Below are 24,673 nucleotides of genomic sequence, written 5' to 3' on the forward strand. Positions count from 1 at the left end.
AGGGACTCAATGAATATGCAATGCACAGTTCCAGTAGCTAGGGGAAAATATTGAGCCCTGATACTATGCAGTGCACATTTCAAGCAGGTCTGAGGGACAATATTGTGCAGTTTCTGAAGCCAATGGGACAGGCTCATGGAATGGGCACTACGAGAGCTAACTATGAAATTTTGGGATTCAAGGAAGGATGGGAAACTACGAAGTTGCATAGTTCAAGGACTCAGAGGATGAGTTTAAGGTTTGAGGATGCGAAGTGTGCAATTTAAGCCATGATGGGGACATGATTATGAAATTCTGGAGGTCAAGGTCGGGGCATGGGCACAGAAACTTTGTAGTGCAGCAATCCTGAGAGGCAGGAACTACACATTGTGGAGTTCCAAGAAGCAATGTCACAACTAGAGGACTTAGATTGTGCATTTCACAGCTTAGGAGAGGCCTGGTGAAGCCAGGTTGCCTGGTCGGGAGGTTTTTCTAAAAATGGCTAAGTGTGGGATCAATGAGATTGGTGTGAACGGTGATGAAATTTGACTATGATCACACACTTAGAATATTCTGACCACATGAAAACATAAATCATTTGAACACATGGACACAACATTTCCCTCTATACGACAACTTCTAAGTAAATTATGACAAGTGCAACACTTAAGATAGAATTTGGGATGACCGCGATGACACTTGTGTGATAGTGCTACGAACTTTGTGAATGAGTGTGAAATATGTTTACAAGGTCAGAAAAAATCATATGCACAAATATAGACCCTTGAAAGCATCAGAATATTCTTGTACACATTGCACAATAGCCAAACATTCCAAAAGATGATAGTTTATCCAACATGCAAAAGGGGACAAAACACTTCAAGAAAGTTCATGAAATAAGCTTCGATGTTTGCGAAAACAATGTTCAAGACCAAGGAAGGCTCCAAAATTGAGTGTAAGCCAAAATTTTGGAGGGTGTTGTAGCAGCTACAACACTTGGCGACACACTGGTTGAATTCCAGCTTCTCTATCTCAGTTAACTTCTTTTTTGCAGGGCCTCAGTTCTTCAGGGAGTATTGATTCATCGTGCATATTACTTTGGTATTCCCACTTACCCCATGAATAGACATGACCCCATTTATGCCTTCTCGGTTGAACACAACATAAGATTCAGCGATATCACAATGTTTTGAGTTGGGAAGGGTAGTGTAGCTCGCGAGCTTAATATTTTCAGAGTATAATTTTTCATCTCTGGTGTTGCTCCACTACCAGTAGGCCTAGACAGTACCCCAGTGGAGTCACGCAGGAACACAAACATTGCTCTTCTACCAGTGAGCCTGAATAGTACCTCGACAGAGTTTCTTGCTTCACCTCTTTGCGCAGGAAGCCTTTCTCTTCTTTCGCCTTTATTTATTATTTTAATGAGAACTTTGCATCGAGACTTATTTATTTTGGGTTGGAAGAGAGATCCTAACTTATTGAGGGCAGAAGAGGTATTTCCTTCAAAGAAGCATATATAGACCTATGATTTAGGTTTGCTCATTTAGAATTTTCCCCTTCTCCACTTCTATTGATTGGATAAGCATGAAAAAGCATAAACAAAAAATCGATTGTGGGCACAAGGTTTCCTAAATAGACATAAGTTCATGGTTGGACCAAAAATATCCTTACAGATGGATCGTATTTCTGTCAGAACTTCATCAGAAGAAAGATATAACAACACAATGAAGATGGAGAAAAGGTTAGCCAAATGTTTAAGTGTCACAAGACTCTTTAGAGTTTGTCCACACACATAATAAGAATCCACAACGTGTACATGCACAACACTTATTCACATGGCAAAAACAAAAAAAATCAAGCAAACAAGAAAGAAAAGACTATATACATAGTGTAGGGTATAGCCCCATATATTCATTGGAAGTAGTGTTTTAAGTCTTGGCCATTAATAGGGAAGGAGTCAATCTTCCCGTCAAGTGATTGAATGCGAGAAGTGCACTAGCCAAGAATTTCATGTATTGTGAATGGTCCAATCCAATCCATAGGGATTGAAACTTAGTGTGTTTGCCTTTGTCCTTGTGGGATTTATCCCAAATGAAGACTAAGCCACCCACACTGAAGTTGTGCTTCCTTGCAGACTTCTTGTCAAACCACCTCTTGATACGATTATGGTGAAGTGAATTTTTTTCTTTTTCTTTCAACCTTTCTTCTTGTAGCTTGTGAAGGGTGTCTATCCTACGCTGCACTAATAGACATGACGTGCCTTAGAATTCTTGTGAGAGTTTGAGGGAAGGAAAGTAGATGTTGGGTGGGAGGATGCATTCTTTTTTGTATACCAGGAAGGAAGGGGAGGCATTCAAGGAAGGCTTCGCCGTGACTCAGTCAACTCATAAGGAATTTACCAAAGTGGAGTGTCAGTTTCGCTGCTTAGAGAATATGGTATTTTTGATAATGCGGATCAGATTCTTATTCATAGATTCAACAAGGCCATTCCCCTGCGGATAATAATTAGTTGAATGTTTCAATATAATACCATTTTCCAATGTAAAATCATAAAGTCTTAGCGATAAGAAGTATGGTGCATTGTCAAAAACAAGTGTTGCATTATAAAAAACAAGTGAAGTAGGAACATATAACCTGGAAATGATGTTATGTTGCAGAAAACTAATGATTTCTTGATCATTCACCTGTTTGAGCGAAACTTATTTTGTCCACTATGTGAAGTAATATGTGGTAGTAAAAATGTTGCGGTGTTTCTTCGATGAATGTAGAAATATTTCTCCAATAATATCCAAGCCCCACTGTTGAAAAGGTTCTTCCACTACAATGTGATGAAATGGGGCAGTTGACTTCTTGTTCCTGCCAACACACCTCTGATAGACTAGAGGCTTGTGGGTGTAATCATGAGCATATATGAATAATGTAGGCCAATAAAAGTCGGCTCGCATGACCTTATACACCGTTGTGTTTCTTGCAAAGTTTCCCCTAGTTGGTTTGTCGTGGAGATAACACAATAACTTTTCTGAATCATGTGCTTCCAAACACCTGAGCAGTACCCCGTTGTGATGCTTTCTGAAAATAACCCCATGCACCAAATGGTAGGATAATTCCTTAAGTCTTAGTGCCCTCTTCTATTGTGCGGAAAAGTGGGAGGGCACGGTGTCGTGCTCAAGGTATTAGCGCACATCAATTTCTTGCTCCCATCCTGAAAGATCTTCTTCTTCCTCCTTTACGTTCACTACTTCTTTCGCTACTCAAAAAATACCATTACCTTTGATTGTGTGAACTGACTTGATCTCTAGATCATATTCTTGCAAATCAATCATCCAGTTCACTCTCCTTTCACCAAACTCTTGTTGAACAAACAATGATCTGACTGCTGGGTGCGGAACAAAGATAATGCAATGATTTTTCAATAGATAGGGTCGAAAGTGCTTTACCGCCTTATATATCGCATAAGCCTTTTTGTCCACGGTGGGGTAGTTAAGTTTAGGTCCTTGCAAAATCATTCCCATGAAATAAATAGGTCACTCGTTGCTCAGATCATCCTTTTGGGTGAGTACAATGGCGCGAGAAGTGTCAAAAGCAAAGGTATAAAGAAAAAATTCTTTATTGAAGTCTGGGTTGTACAATGTAGGTGCTTCTATGATAGCCTGTTTAATATGGGAAAATGCCTCCTTTTCCCTTTTATCCCATTTATAAATTGCATCCTTCTTCACCATCTCCTATATTTGCTTAATAATCTGGGCATAGTCGGAGATGAACTTGCGGAGGAAATTGATTTTCCCCAAGAAGGACTACATGGCCTTCTTATTCACTGGGAAGGGAATATGCATGATTGCTTTAACCCTGACTGCGTCTACCTTAATCCTACTTTTTGAAATAATGTGGCCCAAGAGATTACCCTTAGACACCGCGAAGATACTTTTCTTTGGATTTAAGGATATTCCATACTTGCGACATTTCTCGAAAATTTTCTTTAAGTGGAGTATGTGGTCTGACCTCTGTTTGGAGATTATTGTTACGTCATCAAGATAGATCACTACGCTTAGTCCAATCAGCCAATGGAAAGTGATGTCCATAGCACATTGAAATTTTGCACCAACATTGATTAACCCAAACGACATGTGCTTGAATGTGGACATGCCCCACTTCATGCGGAAGGTGGTCTTGAGTAATTGTCTAACAAATAAAACATTTCTGACCCCGATATTGTTTGCAATATTTATTCCATGGATGACACGAGGTAGTTGTCCTTGTCTGAGGCATGATTGAGATTTTGGGAATCAAAACAAAAGTGGATTTCCCTGGACTTCTTTCTTATAGGGACCAAATTTGACACCCAAGTTGAGTGCCACACTCTATATATGATCCGGGCATCCAACAGTTTCCTTAACTCTTTCTAAATAAGAGGCTCAAGTGTTAGATGTACTTTTCTCAATTTTTGTTGGAATGGCTTGGCCCTTTGTCTTATTGGTATCACATGTTGGATGATTCGTGTTGCATAATATTTAAGCTCATCGTACATCCATGCAAACACATCTCGGTACCAAGGAAAATTTTAAGGATGGAAAATTTTCTTGAAGTTTAAAACATTGGAGAATCTCACTAATCCCTAATATGCAAATTATAAATGTTTATTGATATATTTGTAAAATTAATCAAATTTATAATTATTTTATATATAGTCTCTATATAATGTTGGCAATTTTTAAGGTAAAATAATTTTATATTCTAAAATTTGGGCGAATCGTCTTTTATAAAATTGGAAATTGGCGAATCTTTTTTGTGGAAAAATCATGGAAAATTAGCCCACTGGGCGAACATTAGCCCCTAAAATTTTCCATGCTCGGTACTGCTTGAATAGGTGGATAAAGGCTTGTCACTCTTTTGGTGTACAACAAGTACCAAGTTTGATGTACTTCAGATATTTTTAAGTTCCCAAGTTATTCTGCTTGTGTGACAACATGGAACTATTGGTTTTAGCATTAATAGGTCTTCGGAAGCGATTATGCAAGTCATACAACTTTTCCAATGATACCACACCCTTTGGGATGAGATTTCCTTTACTTGCACTGAATGCATCCAAAAATTAATTCTCATGCTTGTCCTCATCGATCACTGCATCTTTGAACACATCAGTGTTCGCCATGGAGCACAGTATCTGCTGGTCATCGTAAAAAATGCGTAAATTAGTGATATTATCAGGGAAAGACGGCTTATAAAGAATTTCAACAGAAAAGCTTTCCCTCAATGATGACAACCTAGCAACAACATTTTTCTAATGCATCTGCAACTGCTTTACACATTCTTGGAACATAAATGATATTAAAATATTGGAAATGTGAAATAAGACACCATACCTCTTGTTGATAGCTTGTAAGATGAGGTGACACACAACGTATGGTATTGTGCAGATGTCGCACCACAATTTCTGAGTCACCTATTGCTTTCAATATGGCAACGTTGAGGTCAATGGCTCTTTGCAAGCCCAATATGAGTGCTTCATATTATGCAATGTTGTTCGTGCACTCAAATTCCAAGCGGTTAGAGATCAAATTCTTTCTCTGTAGCGGATCTATTAAAACGCAACCAGCTCCAAATCTCTCCTGCATTTTGGAACCATCAAAATAAAAACTCCACATATCATATGTACAAGGATTGGGAACTACACCAGTGCTATTATTATTGAAGAAAATACAACAAGAAAAAACCTAATTTAATTTGTCCTTAAATTAAGTTAGGAATTAAATTCTAATTCTATTCTCATAGAAACTTGTAATAGTTAACAAAGTTAATTTGACTTAGTTGGCTCAGTAAATTTGAGTTGGGAGTCTATCTAGAGTCATGTAGAGTAATCCCTAAATTTTAGGGGCCCAGGTTGAGTTATTATTGAGTTGTAATTATTTAATTCAGTTTAACTGAGTTAAATTTAGTTAAACTAATTCTAATTGATGGAGGAACTAGTGAGAGGTCAAGTGAACTGATTTGGATTTAATTCACATGCAGTGATCAATCATATAACGGATAATTCACTCATAAGTAACTCATGCATTTCAGTTCTAAGAAAGACCCAGTTGATATTGGAGTTCAGGGACAATGTACTATCAGTTGTAAAATCATCTAAATTAAACAGGTGATGCACGCAATCAGAGGAAGGCCTATGGATGGATTGCGTAGTTATGGATAGGGAATTTCCTAATTAAATATGGGTTAATTTCCTAGGAAAATGCACAAGGAAGTAGGATCTTGGAAAGAATTTTTTTTGGCTAAGTATTGGCTTGAGATGGTTTGTGAAGCAATGAGATAGATTGTGCTTGTGCAGAGATTGTTTGGGTTGAACAAGCATTGTATTTTCTTCTTAGATATTTTGATTAATGCAATATAAAGGTAGCAGGGGTTTTTAGTGTTTCTTTCAATAGAAAATTATTGTGTTATGTGTTGATTGAAATTCTTCCTTTTCTGCTCTGTGATTTCATCGATCAATTTTTGTTTCTGCTGATGAGTAGAGTAGATTCAATTCAATTGTTTTAGCATATTACAATATGCAGTTTGAATCTACAATAAAATTCTACATGGTATCGGTGTTGAAAACGTTGTAGAAGAGGAGAATACGAGTATGTTTTACAGGAGAAATTGAATTTCCAGTATCATACATTAGAGCCAGCAAGATGTCGTTCTACGGATTGAGACTTGAGTATGCCCTTGAGGGTAGCTCGAATTACATAGCTTGGAAGGAAAAGATGGAGGTAGTGTTGGAAGACAACATGCTGAAGGAATTCATAGATCATGATATCCCGAAGCCTCCAACATCTGATGCTAAAGATCTGGAAGGGTGCATAAAGTGTGTGGAAAAGGTGAGAAATATTATCCTAAAAGGAGTTCGAGATCATATTGTCATGAACCTCCATGGTAAGGAAAATCCATTTTTAATGTGGAAGGCTTTAATGGACCTGTTCCAAAACAACAGTGACCATAGGAAGCTAGAAATAAAGGAAATCTCAGAAAGATCAAGATGGAGAAGGGCGATACAATACCGAAGTACTTAACCAATTTTGCCCAATGTCGGGATGAGCTTGGAAGTGTTAGTGTTACTTTCGTAGAAGACGATCTGGTGAGACTAGTAATTCTAGGACTTCCCAAGAGTTGGCACAACTACAAGGACTCAATTGATGGGAGGAATAAGCTACCAAAGTGGGAGTGATTTTGGTATGACTTGGTATAAGAAGATATTTGGCAGAACACCAAATATGGATCCTCATCCAAGCATGATGATGAGGAGAATTGTGCCTTAGCTAGAAAGGTGAAGAAAGGGTAGGGGAAGTCATCCCATTCCAAATAAGATTCTAGTCAAGGAAGAAATAAGAAGGATATGTCTAAAATTAAATTTTTCACTTTCATGAGCTGAGACACTATGCCACAAAGTGTCCGCACAAGAAGGCTAGTAAGAAACCCTCAAAAGGAGCAGAAGGTGAAGCTCTTACTTCACAACTCAAACTAGATTTCACCCTCATCGCTTGCATGGTGACATTAGTAATGGGTAGTGTGTGGTACCTAAATAGTGGAGCCTCATTCCCTATGACCGACAACAAAGAGTTCTTTAGTGACTTGGAGGAGAAGGACCTCCAGATGCACATCGAGATGGGAGATGATGGTAGGTATATCACAACCGACATCGGTACTTTTACCTTTCAGAGGGAGTCTAGTTCTCCCCTCACATTAAAATATGTCATGTATATTCTGGGTTTGAAGAAGAACTTGGTTTGTGTTTCCATGTTCGAGGACCGTGGCTACAATGTGATATTTAGTAAGAGAAAATATTTCCTTCGTCACATAGCCTCAGGACAGGTGAAGTGGATCGGGGTTTGAGTGAAGAACCTCTACAAATTAGATGTAGAATATTGTGTTGCTTTGAGCACTAAAGTAGAGAAGGTGCAGAGCCGAGACATCGATGAGTTGTGGCATAGAAGATTGGGTCACTTGCACCACGGAGCTTTGAAGATCATGAAACAAATTTCTACAGGACTTCCTAAGGGTACATTAGAGCAGAGAGACACATGCAAAGGGTGTACATTGGGGAAGTACACCAAATCTTCCTTTCATGATAAAGACAGTCGAGTGCAAGTGATCCTTGATCGAGTTCACTCAGATGTGTGTGGACCATTCTCGACAACATCCACAACCAAGCACAAGTATTATGTAATATTTGTTGATGATTTTTCTCATAAGTGTTGGATTTTATTCATGCAGAAGAAAGATCAGACGTTCGCTAAATTTTGTGAATTTAAAGAACTTGTTGAGAAAGATACTGGCAGGAAAGTTAAAGCTCTCAGAAGCGATAACATGAGAATATGTGTCAAATGAATTCAAGAAATTTTGTGCATCAAAAGGCATTCGATGGGAGTTGATAGCACCTCATAACCCATAGAAAAATGGGGTGGCTGAAAGGAAGAACAAAATTATTATGGGAGCGGAATGGGCGATGTTACATGATCAGGGCCTACCATTGCACTTGTGGGCTGAAGCATGCAATACCATTTTTTATTTATAGAACAAAACCCCTCATCGAATTCTTAGGATGAGTACACCAAAAGAAGTTTTTTTAGGTAAGAAACCTGATGTGGCACACTTCAGGATCTTTGGTTCATCATTCTACCATGATGTTACCAAGGATGCATGAAAAAATATAGAGCCAATAGCTAAGTTGCGCATATTTGTGGGGTATACTAATACACCTCACAACTATCGGGTGTACCTTGCATCCAACATGATGACAATGGTTCGTAGAGATGTGAAGTTTGTTGAAGAGAAGGGCATAAGATGTTCCCTAGAGAGGGAGCTTCAGTTACATGTAGATGAGGAACTTTTAGCTCCAAAGGAGGAACCTCATGATGACGTGGAGCAGCCACATGTAGAGGAGCAAAGAGTGGAAACACCCACTCATGCAGATACTTCTAGAGATGGAAGAAAGCAAACCCAAGAGGTTGAAAAATTGAAGCATGATGCTCGAGAGAATGTGGGAACACCCACATCATAACACACACAGAGGAGGTTACTAGATCGGTACACTTGCTACATGGCTCTAATGAGTGAGAGTGTAGATATTTAGCCATCCTCATTCAAGGAAGCAGTGCAACAACCAGTATGGGTTAATGCCATGGTTGAGGAGTATGAATCCATTATCAAAAATAGTGTTTGGGAGGTGGTCCCAAGACCAGCAGAAAAGTCATTGGTGAGTTACATATGTCTTTACAAATTAAAGCAGGCAACAGATGGGAGTGTGGAGAAACACAAGGCTATATTTGTGGCTAGAGGGTTCTCTCAAGTGGAGGGTGTTAGTGTCGGTCTTGAAAGCCCTCCATCAGCGATCAAAGCTCTTTGCATTTGCATTAGTAGGTGTCTCATGAGTGTCAAATTTTGCATCCCGTTAGGCATGCCATAACCCTGATGGAGGAGCTAGTCTATTTATACCCCTCTTGGCTTTGCTGGATCAGGTTATATCAGTCATTAAGTTTTTTCAAGATTGTCTTGTTTTGTCTTGAGGTCAAAGTCCTAGGTCTAGGGTTTTGGTCATTTATCTCTGCAAGGTCATGTCTTTGAAAATCCATGAGTGCTCAGCAAGCCAGAGGGAGGATTGTAAATATGTTTCTTCGATATTTTTATCTTGTACAGTGAACTTTTACCTTGGATTTAAAAACTCTGTTTTTAAAGCCAAGGTCATTTTCTCAGTTTTTGTAAATAAGTGATGAAATTTCAAAAGTTTTCAGTGGACAAAATGCAACCCTGGTCCCCTTGCCAAGGTCCCTCAGATGATCTACCTGCAAAAAGAATCAAGTCAAAGCACTCAATGAGTCAAATTCAGGATAAAGGAAACCAAAAAATCAGTGTTATAAAAGTGTCAAAGATAAACTTTAGAAAGTGGGTTTATGAATGAAATTTTTTCAAATGGAGTTTATAAAAGCCCAAATTCCCTCCTTTCACTCTCATTGTGCATCCTAACGCTTGCAAGAGTGGTTTGAGAGAGTGATTGAGAGAAAGGAGAAAAGGCAAAGCGATTTCGGGCAGCAGATAGGGGCGCGACCCGTCGAGAGAGGTGCGCGACCCGTTGGGTGGTGCGCGACCCGTCAGAGGCTCTCCCACAGTTCAGAAAAACAACGTGCGCGACCCGTTGGGTGGGGCGCGACCCGTTGGGCGTGGTGCGCGACCCGTTGAACCGGCTTGCTGCAAACTTCAAAGAAATTTCCCAATCTTCCTCCAAATCATCAAATTTGTTCGAGGTAGGCTCTTTACACATCATTTTTCTGGTTGGTGATGAATGTAAGCCCTCATGCTTGTATTTTATCCTCAAATCATGCAAGTGAAAAGACATTATATGGTTGCAATGTTAATGAGAAAACTGTGCTAGGGTTTGTGTTGTTTCAAGATATTTTTCCCTTTGGTTTGTTTCCCTCCTTTCCCTTTCACCCACACTTATATGTTCATCTCTTTTCCCATATTATTTTATAAATGAAATGAAAATCTTTCCCCATCCCTAGTCACTAAAATGAAAACCCTACCCCTCTCCCAAAGCATCAAAAAACAAAATTCAAAACCCTAATTCCCCTCCACCATATGCATGTGTAAATAACAAAAATGTTGGTAAATATGTCAGCATGTTTTGTTCATGGTTTCCCTATTTCCCCTATTAAAACATATATGCATATTCCCATGTTCACTTTCATACATGTTTTTCCCATATGCAATAATCTTTGCAAATGATTTCCCAATTACAAATATGTGTTCCTATATGCATAATGATTTGCAAAATTTCCCTTGAAAATTCCCTGTTATATTTATATATTCCCATTCCTTGTTAAAATATCCCTCCCCTAACATTTCCCTAATGTATTTTTCCCCTTGAAACAACATAGAGTTCAGCACTTTTTGCAGGCAGAGACAGCAGTTCAATTTGTCCACTTTGCTCCTAAACCATGTCAGAAACCGAAACTTATGAGCAAAGTGATGACCATTCATCATCTACAGAGGTTGAGGTACAGAGGAGGCCTCGTAAAGGGGGTAAGGGTGGACGTCATAAGCGAGAGGAGCCCACCTCTTTGGCAGAACTACAGGCTTGTCCTCTGGCAGTTACTTGTTTTCAGTACATGTCTTGTTATCAGTTTTGTGAGAGGATCTCTCGGATTCAACATCACAGAGAGTTGGCCCGCCTCTTTGTTTTACATTTGCATGATGGACATGTCAACCTAGCAGGGGTAGACTTTACATTGACACCCGAGGTGATCTCACATGCTACAGGGATACCTAATGTTGGTGAGGTGTGGCCTAAGCGCAGGTTGCTAGATACTGTTCACTTTGAGCCCTATGTCCGGCCACCCTTCATGAGACATTTGGCGGGTGTTTTTCCATAGAGGGGCAAACAGCCCATGATTCATGAGGGTCCATCAGGAGTTCCAGACACTGAGGTGATTGATCTTGAGGCCAGTTCTCCTAGCCGAGAGGCAAAGGAGATCATTCAGCATCTCAGGGCTGAAAATGATGTTTTGCAAAGGAGACTTGAGGGTGCCCAATGGACTATCACTTACCTGGAGTAGCGGAACAAACAGCTGGAGGAGGAGAAAGTACTTGATGAGTTATGGAGGATTCGTAGTGACCGAGTCTTGAACCGAAGAAGACCCGGTGATCCATTGCCTGCTGACCGAGAGTCTATGCTCATCCAGGTGAATACACACTTAGAGAGGCTGTTGGCTAAGGCCAACCAAGAGAAAAATTTGCTGAGGAATATGAAAAATCATTATTGGGCAAGGATGCATGTATGCATAGCCAAAATGAAAGTGTTTCAAAGGAGGTTGACCGAGACTCAAAAACGGAGAAAGAAGCCAAATCCCCTCCGTATTTTGGCTGAGGCTTCACTCAAGGATCATGGCACTCATTAGCCTAGCCACAGCTCAAATCCCAAAAAATTCTGAGAATTTTGGGTAATTTTGGCAATTTTTGGAAATTTACAGGTTTTGGCTCCTCAACGGGTCTCACCCCCTGCGCGACCCTTCATCAGGGCAACTTCTTTTTGCAAAAAACTCAACATTTCTAGATTTTTCATGCAAAGTTACATATGCCTGTGGATGGACTTGAGTTTTTATGGAGTTTTGGGCCTCCAAAAGGTCAAAATACATGCAAAATTTGACTTTCTGCCCCTTTTTTGAGTTGCAGAAACCAGTCTTGGGAGAATTAAGTTTTGACAGGGCAAATGACCTCCAAATTCAAAACTTCCAGTTGGATTGGAAAGTAGACTCATAGACCTTTCCAACAAGCCCACTTTTTCTCAATTTGGCCACCTGAAAGTGCCTCAAACAGAGCTCCAAAGGGGCGCGACCCGTTGAGCAGTTTTTGCCATAATTGACTTGTTCAGCCCAGAAAACGCAAATTTGACTCTTTTTGACTTTTTGAGGTTAATGATGGTCCTCTTGGATGTAATTGTGACACTTTTTAGATACTTTTACTCTTGTTTAACACTTCTAGAAGATTCTTTCATGTAAAGGGTAAAAATTGAATGTATGAACTGGTTTCCAAGTTTATAGAGGCAAGTTGTTTTGACTGCCTATTTTCTAGTGTCTAGTTTAGAAGTGGTTGAAACAGATCCTAGGATAGTGAGCTCGACCCATGGAGGCAGGGAAAGAGGTTAGATCATCTATATTATGTACTTTCTTTCTCATTTTCATGGTTGGACTCTTGAGGGAGCAGCTATCATTGTATTATTTTACTGTATCTCTGCAATTTTTGGCAAGGAAGACCAGGGTTTTGCAGTCATCTTTGGGATTCTTGTGGACTCATGTGTTGATGGTGTGTTTCTAAATGTTCTTGTAAGCTTTGTTATGTGATTCATTTCCTTTCTTTACTTCTGCACATTAAACAAATGAAGTGTTAAAGTAAGAATTCATGCTTGCCATGCTCTGCTTTTAAGTTTGTTTAATTTCAATGTTTTCTACTGTCTAAAGAGAATTCAAAGTCATTGTTTGCTCTCTTTAGCTCTCTCTCTTTCTTTCCTGACCATCCACTTCAGTTAAAGGCATCAACACTGTCTCCTACCTCGCCCCAAGGAACCCCCTGCAGAAACTGTGTCCAATCCCCGTAGCCAAAATTGCCCTCTCCTCAATTTGCCACCAAAAACCCAAAAAACCCCAAAATCAAACTCTTTGATCAGTTTACTAGCCTAATATCAGTGTTACCTTGTTGGTCATCTCCCTAATTGAAGATTTTATGAGATAGACTGGAGAGAGCCTTCTCCTGCCCCGTAGGGCTAGCGATGAGGCTAAATGGTTTGATGTAGCCTTGAGGTTTACCTTTCTCAACCTGAGGTGAAATTTCAAGTGCTAACAGAGGGAATTAATTAAAATGAGACCTTTGATCTTATAGCAAGTTACTCATCAATCAGTTCTATTCTAGCACTATCAGCGTAGATGGGATGGAAGGTACATCAGATGGATGTAAAGACATCATTCCTAAATGTCATGATTGAGGAAGAGGTGTATATTGAGCAGTCAAAAGAATTTGAGACCTTCAACAGATAGTCGCATGTGTGCAGACTCAAGATAGTGTTGTATGGACTAAAACAAGCACCCCATTCTTGGTACATTAGGATTTGCAGCTAGTTCACGAGGTTGGGCTTCACCAAAAGTGAAGTAGATGCGAACCTTTACCATATTGTGGTTGAAGGTAAATTGTTGATTATAGTATTATATGTCGATGATTTGATTCTAATAGGTGATGAGAAGCTGATAAAATATTTCAAAGAGGATCTTGCAAGAGAGTTCGAGATGAAGGACCTGGGGCTCATGCATTAATTTCTTGGTATTGAAGTATGGCAAGGAGATTAGGAATTATTTGTCTCTCAGGGAAAGTATGCCAACGAGATACTAAATAAGCTATACATGGAGAGAAACAAACCCATGGAGACTCCTCTAGCAGGTAATTGGAGGAAGGAGGATGCTACTTCAGGTGAAGTAGTGGAGGCTACTATTTATAGACATCTTGTGGGTTCAATTATGTATTTGGTGAATACACACTAGACATGTGTTTTACAGTTAACCAACTTAGTCAAGCCATGGTTAAGCCAACCAAAGTTTATTGGAAGGCAACTAAACATGTGTTGAGATACCTCAGAGGCACCACTCAATTTGGTCTTTGGTATAAACGGACAGAGGAAGTGAAGCTTCAAGGATTTACAAATGTAGATTGGGTAGGGAGTCCATCCGATAGTAAGAGCAAGTTAGGGGGAATCTTCAGTATTGGGTTAGTAGCAGTTTCTTGGTACAACATGAAGCAGAGTTCAGTTTCACTCAGTTCAGCAGAAGCAAAGTACATGGTTGCTAGTCAAGCAACTTGTGAGGTTATCTAGATGAAGAAGATCCTTGTTGGATGTTTTGGTCAACATATGGATCCTACAATAATTTACTATGACAATTAGAGTTGTACAAAACTATCTGAGAATCTAGTTTTTCATGACCGGTCTAAGCATATTGACATCCGGTATCACCATCTACAAGATTGTGTGTAGAGGAGAATCATATTGTTGGAGTACATTCCTACAAAGGGGTAGGATGTAGATATTTTGACAAATGCATTGTCAAGATTTAAATTCGAGTTTCAAAGAGGCAAGATTCAGGTAGCAGATAATCCCTTTCTTATTGAGAGGGAGTGTTGAAAAACATGCAACAAGAAAAATCCTAATTTAATTTTTCCTTAAATTAAATTAGGAATTAAATTGTAATTCTAGTTCTCATAACAACTTGTAACAATTAACTAAGTTAAGTTGACTTAGTTGGCTCAGTAAATTTGAGTTGGGAGTCTATCTAGAGTCATGTAGAGTGATCCCTAAATTTTAGGGGCCCAGGCTGAGGTATTATTAAGTTGTAATTATTTAATTCAGTTTGAATCAGTTAAATTCAGTTAAACTAGTTCTAACTGATGGAGGAACTAGTGAGAGGTCAAGTGAATTAATTTGTATTTAGTTCACATGCATTGATCAACTAAATAACTGATAATTTAGTCATAGATAACTCATGCATGTCAGTTCTGAGAAAGACCCAGTTGAGATTAGAGTTCAGGGATAATGTACTATTAGTTGTAAACTCATCTAAATTAAACATGTGATGCATGCAATCAAAGGAAGGCCTATGGATGGATTGTGTAGTTATGGATGAGGAATTTCCCAATTAAATATGGGCTAATTCCCTAGGAAATTGTGCAATGAAGTAGGATCTTGGCAGACAACAAATTTGACTAAGTATTGGCTTGAGCTAGTTTATGAAGCAGTGAGATAGATTGTACTTGTGCAGAGATTGTTTGAGATGAAAAAGCATTGTATTTTATTTTCAGATCTTCTAATTAATGCAACACATAGGTAGCAAGGGTTTTTAGCTATGCATTTCCCTAGAAAATTATTGTGTTATGTGTGATTGAAATTCTTCCTTTTCTGCTTTGTGATTTCATCGATCAATTTTTGTTTCCACTGATGAGTAAAGTAGATTCAAGTCAATTGTTTTAGCATATTACAACCTATAGTTTGAATCTACAAGAAAATTCTACAATTATTACTATTGCTAATTGTACAAATGTCATTTGCACCAGTTGGAATAGGAAGGAGCTCCAACTGTGTATCTGGTGGGACAGGGGATGGCTATGTAATATAACACCCTAGTTGGGTTTCTAGGAAACGATTGCCGAAAGACAAGTTTTGTGAAAACCATCGGTTCATTTTGTCCATTCAAGGGAGTGAAAATATGTTTCATGTATCTTTTTGAATTCACCCAGATCAGATTATTTATAGCCTTATATGGAAGCTATAAATGTGACTAGTCCATAGCAATTACCCTTGTAGCTTTCTGGACCAGTCTCTGCTCAACAACACTCCAGATGCTTCCGGAATGTCCACAATCACTATGTTGATACATTGGCGGACTCACTCATCTGATGATAAATGGATGATCACATCTTTGACTTCACCAATTGCATGGACATGAGTTCTGTCCAACTAAATAATATGTGCATATGTTTTCTCCCATTTTGCATTGATTTTATTGGTGACAAATAATGGCATTACATTCACTGATGCATCATAATCAACCAAGAAATTGTGTACATTGAAATTAAAGATTTCAAAAGTTAATAGAAAAGGGGACATAGTGTATTTGCATCCATTGTTAAAGTGTTAAGTACATATTTGAGGGAACCAAAAAACATACCAGATCCCTTGTTAAAAGAAGCATCATTACCTGTGGTGGACTGCCCAAGTGCACGTAAGAGGATATATGCTGGCTCGTGATATTTGTTAGTTCAAACATTGAAATGTTCGCACGAACCTTCTTCATGTTATGTTTTAATCTATAGCGGGAAGGACTGGCGAAGTGTCTAGGGACGTAAATTGGTTTGTGACTTTTGGAATGTCAGTCTTACTATTACTACTTACCGAAGCACTTCGTTGTAGCTGGGTTACGAGACTTGCTCTAAGTGTTCTGTGCTGAGCTGACAGGTGGACTGATCTTTCTTAACAATTTTTCTTTGATTTTCTGCTTCGTCAACTCTAGTATAGTAGTCAGCCCCTGGCTTCTCAAATTGTACCGGTTGGTCTACTTCTGGGCCAAACCATCTCTCGGAGGATGCTTGTTGGCAGTACTCTTTTGGGATGTGAGTATGCAACTGAACATGTTCATTGCGTGCTCCACCCTCAGAGTCTCTTTGGTTGCAGCAACTTCTAGATTTTCTTTTACATGATCAGTTTGCTCCTCAGCCATTACTGCATCAACATGATGCGTAGCAAGAATTCTCATGGCCTGATTCCACTACAAACACCTTTTCTCTAAATGATATTCTTGATGATATGAACAGTATTGATCTATGCCCATGTTTTCAATATTCAATACAACATTGGAGCTCTGCGCAGACTTAGTGGGTTGGTTGCTGCTACTACTGGAATTTGCAGTCCTTCTAAATAGGTTGAACCTAGGAGGCTTGCTGCTCACAGTGGTCTCACTTGACCTTTGCTTTAGTTCTACCAACTCATTTGATAGAGCCTTGATAGTATGGGTCAAGCTCTTGAGTTTAATAGTTTCTTTCTCTTTGGCCTTAATTACAGAGGCTTGAGACCTTTTACCCATGTCCTTGGAGTCTTTATATGATTCATCATCTGAAATGACTCCAGTTGCACTCAAGTCATTTTCAACCGCGATTGCCTCTTCATAATTTTCGGTCAATGTTTGTTTCACAGTTCTCTTTACAAATTGCGCAATGTTGGTCGGCAAGGCAGAAGTGAAATAATCGATGGTGATGGAGTCATGACTTGTAGTGCTTGCTGAGAACTTATTCAAAATGTAGTTACTTTGACTTTTTCCTTTTTCTCCATCTTGATACTTCCCAACTATTTCAATAACATGGAGGGGGTCTTGTCATCAACAAATTTCTCAAGGAAAAATTTCTTAAACCCCCTCCAGTTTTGGATGGAATTCAGAGGAAGACTATGATACCACACAATTTCTCTACCATCTAAGGTACACAGAAACAATCTACATGCAACATCATCATAGCATACCTCAAGTGTTTGCAGATGTAGGTAGAAGTTGTCTAGATGGTCCTCTGCCTTTACTGCTCTTTCAGGGTCATACTTCATTAGGATATTTTCTGGATGCCTTGGAATCTTGTGTAACACACCCGATAGTGAAAGTGGGCCCTAAGACATCCAATCTAGACCTTGGTCTGCCATGTCACGTTGTCTTCCCCTTCTTCTTCAGAATCTGATTGGTCTTCTTCTTCTTCTTCTTCTTCTCTGCCCAACCCACAAAAAGTATCATCTAAGAGCACTACGTTATCATCGTCACCACCGTTGAAGGTTGGAGGTTTTTCTGGTTTTTTTTTGTTTTCTTCATAGTCTTATAACTCTTCAAGGGTGCCGATAATCAAATCTTCAACTATTGAAACCACTATCCTAGTAGGGGTGGATTGGTTCTTCTTCGAAAAATATGGAAGAGTTTCTATTCTAGGCATCAATCCAATAGCTCTCACAAACTTTCGAGTGATGGGGTGGATATCCCAAAGTTGTTTGTATGTGAGTTCATAAGGCTATGCAATCTCCGTCTGAGAAGAATTACCACCTTCATGAATGTGCTCATGGGAGTTGCTGGGAATATTACCACCTTGACCACAGGAAGTAAGATTGGGGTTGGTGGTGTTATCAGCCATAAAAATATGATTGCCCTCCTTTTAGCACCAGAGATGTTGACGATGTTGAACCCACCAACATTTACGGGATATCCTCGATGTGAAGTCCCAATTAGACCTCACACCATTTGGTGTAGGAGTCCCAACCAGTATAAAGGATCCGTTGTTGAATACTTAAATATTTTCCATGGCTCTAACTGTTAGCAAGAGAGAAAGATGCAACAGTGTCTTCGAAAAGTAAGAAGGTGTGCCTGGTGAGCGTTCAGTTGTAAATGTGTCAAGGTTTTCTACTGCGAGGAGGGGAGAAAAGTGAGCCTCTAAGTGAGAGGTAGTAGTACCAACCAAGAAGAGACACACATGAACCAGAAGGATCCATCTAACACTCTATGGAATAGGCCACAGAGGGTGTGACGTAGTTACAACCAACAAATGACGAAATATTTTTCTAATAATTGTGTAGAATAGTCCACAAGGATGGGACAACAATAACAACCATTATAACACATTCTCAATATGATAAGAACTAAAATAACCAAAATAGTTCAACTATCTTAGCACATGTGAAAGAAAACATGAAATATAAACAGTCGTGGAATAGTCTTACAAACATTCATAATCCATGCATGAAGAACGTGTTGGCCTTGAAGGCTTCTGTTATTAAGTAAAACTTCCAAGACACATGTTTACAATGTATATCACTAACTCCGGTAGTGTAGCATTGGAGCCACTCCTTGCTCCTCAAAGAACTAGCTTATCTCTCTAATGCCTTATGGGAGGAGCCAAGCTGGAAAGTCCTTTGCTCATACAATGAGTGAGTATACATAACCAAGGGTGACCTTTTGGCTACCCTCATGATAGTTTGACTTCCTATGACTTTTTAACATACATGACTTTTTACATTCCATCTGTATCCTTTGGACTTCCACTTTACAATAAACTGTGAACACAATATACATGATCCACAATAGTGATGTGGAATATGACCACTCATGACATGAAACTGCTGACATGGACTTCTTTATGACATGGAAATGTCAAGCCATTATTGCTACTAAGTGATGGATGTCTTCTTGAAGATTCTTTCTTTTCACCTCCGCATGGCTTGGTGATGAGGAATTTTCAATGATCTCAAGTCTTGGATAGTGGTCACAAACTAGTCTCCCTTCACTTTTTCTTGATCGATCAACTTGTAAGTTCAGCTACAAGAGAGTCTTTAAGCATGCTTCCCTCCTTCTTTTCATTCTCCATCATCTTGTAATGACATGATAAGGTACCTATTCCTGCAATTCACTCATGACGGGATGACATCAATTCAAAAACCCTCTAGTTTAAGATAATGCATTATGATCCACCAATTGAACCCCTAACAAGTGACAAGTTGGGAAGAGGGACTCAGTGACTGCGCAGTGCACTATTCCAGTTGCTAGGGAAAATGCTTGAGCCCTTAGACTGTGTAGTGCATAGTTCAGGCAGGTTTGAGGGACAAGACTCCATGGTTTTTGAAGCCAGTGGGACAGGCTGAGAGAATGGGCACTAGGAGAGCTAACTAAACAGGCGTGGGAGTCAAGGAAGGTTGGGAAATTGCGTAGCTTCATAGTTCAAGGGTCCAAGAGATGAGCTTGAGGTTTGAGGATATAAAGTGTGTAGTTTAAGCTGGGTTGGGGACATGATTGCGCAATTCTAGAGGTCAAGGTCAGGGCTTGGGCACAAAAACTGCGCAGTGCAACAATCTTGAGAGACAAGAACTACACATTATGCAGTGCCAAGCAACAAGGTCATAGATAGAGGAATGAGATTGCGTAGTACGTAACTCAAGAGAGGTCCGATGAAGCTAGGTTGCTTGATCAGGAAGTTTTTCTAAAAATGGCTAAGTGTGGGATCAATGAGATCGGTGTGAACGATGATGAACTTTGACTATGATCACACACTTTGAATATTTTGACGACACGACAACATAGATCATCTGAACACATGAAAACAACATTTCCCTCTATGTGATAACTTCTCGGCAAGTTACAACAAGTGCGACACTTAAGATAGACTGGAACAACCATGACGACATTTGTGCGACAATGCTAAGAACTCTGTGAATGAGTGCAACAGATGTTTACATGGTTAGAAATAACTCATATACACAAAGATATACCCTTGAAACCATTAGAATAGGCTTGTACACATTACATGACAACCAAACATGCCAAAAGACAACAGTTTACCCAACATGAAAAAGAGGACAAAACACTTCAAGAAAGCTCATGAAATAAGCTTCGATATTTGTGACAAAAATGTTCAAACCATAGGAAGGCTACGAAATTGAGTGTAATCCAAAATTTTGGAGGGTGTTATAGCAGCTATAACAGACCCCCAAGAAAAAGGTGTTGATTTTGGTGCCACTTTTCAATTCAAGGTTGATTTCGACATTTTTATTGGCAACATTATGAGGTTGTTAAGGCCATAGTTGTTTAACCTTGAAAAAAATAGGTACTACGAATAGCACCACCTTTTAAAATAAGAATTTATTTTGATATTTTAATCTAAAAATATAAATTTTTAAAACTAAAATTCGCATTTTAGAGTCACGATTTTTGTGTTCCCTCTGGGAAAGACATCCCTAAAATGTGACGTGTGCGATCCTGAGCCATTGATTATGTGTTAGACGATTGAGGTGTTTTCAGCCGTTGATTTAATATGTTTTTTAGTTTAAAATGTTTTTTTTTCCAACACACCACACGAAACGTGTCTTTGTTTCTTCCCTGCATGACGGCCGCGTAGCGTTCTGCTTCCTACCAGAGCGGCCGTCTCGCGTAGCGTTCTGCTTCCTACCAGAGCGCGTAGCGTTCTCTTTTTTTAGATGCGAATTGCCAACAGAAATAGGAAAGACTGCAACGAAGAGAAAGGTGCAGAAGGACGATTTATGAATGCCAAAACATTTATGTCCAGTGGTCATATATCAGGTGTTGCAGACTCGATTAAAGTCCAGGTAAGCCATAACTACAACCCTCAGTGCATTAAATTTATGGTGTCTGCGATAACGAGGGAGGCAATATATGTATGTCTGAAACTGCCTGATTCCTTACAGGAAGGGGAGAGTGTGGGCATATGGAGAACGGTTGTTTTAGCTTATCAAACGCTGGGAGTGGCATTTGGGGGTCTGGTCACTTCTCCACTGTACGTGTACCCGTCTATGAACTTGAAATCTCCAGATGAGGAAGATTATTTGGGTATTCTCAGCCTCATGTTTTGGACTCTTTCTATGATTGGGGTAGTCAAATATGTCTGTATAGCCCTCCGTGCAGATGACCGCGGTGAAGGTTTGCAGATCGATACCCACAAACCAATTAGTTGTATAGTCCAGAATGATATTTTCAAATGCTTTTTCTTTGCTACATTGTGTCTGTATTCCTCCATGCAATGAATGTGTAGTAACAAAAATGAGGGTACATGTATCTGTAATTTATTTATAATGGTATGTTTACTGCTTTGCTTGTGTGCGAGTTCATTTTTATTGTTGATAGTGTTTAAATCAATTACTAACAGAGTCTTGTGATCATGGCTTTTAAATCGAGTTATTTCAAGAATTTTTATATTTTATTTTTATTAGGGCAGACGAATGATATCCATGATGGAAATTTAGGATTTCGTCATTCTTATGCTATAGTGATAAATCATTATGATTGGTGGAAATAATTCAAGCTGCTGGATTTTCTCAGAGATATCGGGAAGCATGCAAGAGTGGGCACCGTGATTGCCAAGGAGAGTGTGAAGAAGAGGCTGCAGTCAGAGGAGGGGATGAGCTTCACTGATTTTTCATATCAATTGCTGCATGGTTATGATTTTCTTCACCTATTTAAGAATGAGAATGTTTCGGTTCATATTGGGGAAGTGATCAGTCGGGGTTTATAACTGCAGGGACTGAATTGATTGGGAGGGTTCTTCAGCAAGAAGGGACTTATGGGTTGACATTTCCACTTATTTTGAGAAGTGATGGGACCAAGTTTGGGAAGTCAGAAGATGGGGCGATTTGGCTCTCTGCTTCCATGCTTTCCCCTTACAAGTTTTACCAACATTTTATTGGGATCTCTGATGCAAACGTGATAGTATTTTTGAAAAAGCTTGCTTTCTTGATCCTGGAAAAATTTTCTGAGCTTGAAGAAGGCATGAGAAAGCTTGGGTACGTCCCCAATTCTGTTCCAAGCAAACTTGCTGAAGAAGTGAATTGTTTCGTTCATGGTGAAGAAGGATTGGAGGCCTTGAGGGCAACATAGGCTTCGGTTCATGGTTCAAAGACTCACTTAGAATGGAAAACTATTGATGCCATTGCAAATGAAGTACCATCCTCCTTGTTGTAGTATAATGAGGTGTTGAGTTCATCTCTGGTGGATTTATCTGTGAAAGTCGGGTTGCTGCCAACTAGAGCAATAGTGAAGCGTCTCATTAAGACAAGGAGGTCTCTACATGAATAACCAAAGAGTAGACAACGAGGGGAAAATTATTGAAGCAACTGATATTTTCGATGATAAATTGTTGTTTCTATCAGCAGGCAAAAAGAACAAGTTGGTTGTAACGATAGCTTAATTCATGCGGATGGCTTTTAGGACATTGATTGTTTGAATGGATAAATTACCTAGAATTTGTTTTCAATGAACCATGATAGTAGGCTTGAGATTGTTTCAGTTATGTGTGTCTTTGCTTCAAACGACTGATGTAGTCAAGTTGTCAATGTTCATGATACACACTTAACTGATTTCAAATAGACATCTGTAGGTGAATTGTTCTAGCTTGGCACAATTTTCTTAGATTCATAGATGCAGTTTGACATGTATGTTCACTCGAGGTATTCTCATAAGATTTTGGGCAATCGAAACAGTTACAGTAAATTTATACATTTCTTAACATTTTAAGGTGTAGGGATATCTTTCATAAAGTGAAAAGGTCATTTTCATATATAGGCAATAGACCTGATTGACTGGTTCCTCAGCGAGCACTGTAATATCCTGGTCCCCAGCTCTTAACCCACATTGACATTGTAATATCCCGTTCCCCAACTCTTAACCCACGTTGACATTGTAATTGTAATTAATTACGTTATTGATTCTTGTATGGGAATATAATCCCCAGCACTTAACTCCCATTGATGTTGCTATTATAATTAATTATGTTAGTGATCCCTTTGTATGGGCATGTAAATGTAAATGGGCAAAGACCTAGAATAATTGTAATTATAATCTAATAACAACTGATGAAGAGGTGAAGCCTTGATATGAAGACATATATAATTATAATCTAATAACAACTAATGAAGAGGTGAAGCCTTGATATGAACACATATAAGTCCCACTATGCCATGATCTTTATGCCAATGAGGGATATAAGTCCCACTATGCCATGATCTTTATGCCAATGAGGGTGTTCACAGTGGTATGTTAAATAACACTGCAACTACTTAATGGATTACTGAAAACTAGGCAACTGAAAACTGAAACCAAATTTACTTCACAGTGGTATGTTAAATAACACTGCAACTACTTAGTGAATTACTGAAAACTAGGCAACTGAAAACTGAAACCAAATTTACTATACCATGATCTTTATGCCAATGAGGGTGTTCAAAGTGGTATGTTAAATAACACTGCAATTACTTGGTGAATTACTGAAAACTAGGCAGCTGAAAACTGAAACCAAAGTTACTATACCATGATCTTTATGCCAATGAGGATGTTCACAGTGGTATGTTAAATAACACTGCAACTACTTAGTGAATTACTGAAAACTAAGCAACTGAAAACTGAAACCAAATTTACTTTCACCAAGATACAGAGTAACTTTACTAAATTCTTGTAATCTGTTGCATAAATTCAACCACATTTCTTCATTTCTTGTAATTTGTTGCATAAATTCAACCACATTTCTTCATTTCTAAGGTAACTCAGAGTAGACCCTGTATTGATGTCAATGCATCATCCCATAATTTTATCTTCTTCCCATTGTTTACACCCCAAAACACATGATTGTCCAATGTCAACTAAATGTTTGCTACTCATAATGTTATATCGATGAGCCGCTTTAGGGAGAGTGGATTGGCCTTCTAATGATGTTAGGCTTTTGTTACCTAGATTAATTATTAAGATTCCGATCCAAAGCTTCTCACCTTCCACTAATAGCCTCCAATACACTTTCTTTTTAATTGAATTCTAGAATACAGGGTGAGAATGTGAGTTTTTGAACGTGAGTTGTCGACTTTGCAAGCGCTGCAACTTGCCACTTCAATACACTTTTGCACAAAGGGCTTTCTTCATTTGCTCCAATTTTCTTATCCCTGCACCTCCAGCTCAAATGGGGCTTGATACCGATCTCTAATTTAAAAGGTGCAATTTTTTCTCGTTGGATGTTCCTTATCACGGGAATTGTTGAAGGATGCCTTCTATTTCATTGATCACTCTCTGTGGTGCCAGAACACTGGAGCTTTGATAAATCAGAATGCCTTACATGTCAG

The 24,673-nt window shown here is 39.0% G+C and overlaps 1 pseudogene; it reads left to right on the forward strand.

Moving 5' to 3' along the window:
• The first annotated feature begins 21,031 nt into the window (after nt 1–21,031).
• Nucleotides 21,032–22,755, forward strand: LOC149229822 (tyrosine--tRNA ligase, chloroplastic/mitochondrial pseudogene; annotated as a pseudogene).
• Nucleotides 22,756–24,673: the final 1,918 nt, after the last annotated feature.

Source organism: Pinus tabuliformis, chromosome J (genome assembly GCF_031772625.1).
Source record: "Pinus tabuliformis cultivar Carrire ecotype Pingquan chromosome J, CPIR1, whole genome shotgun sequence".
Classification (NCBI taxonomy): Eukaryota; Viridiplantae; Streptophyta; class Pinopsida; order Pinales; family Pinaceae; genus Pinus; species Pinus tabuliformis.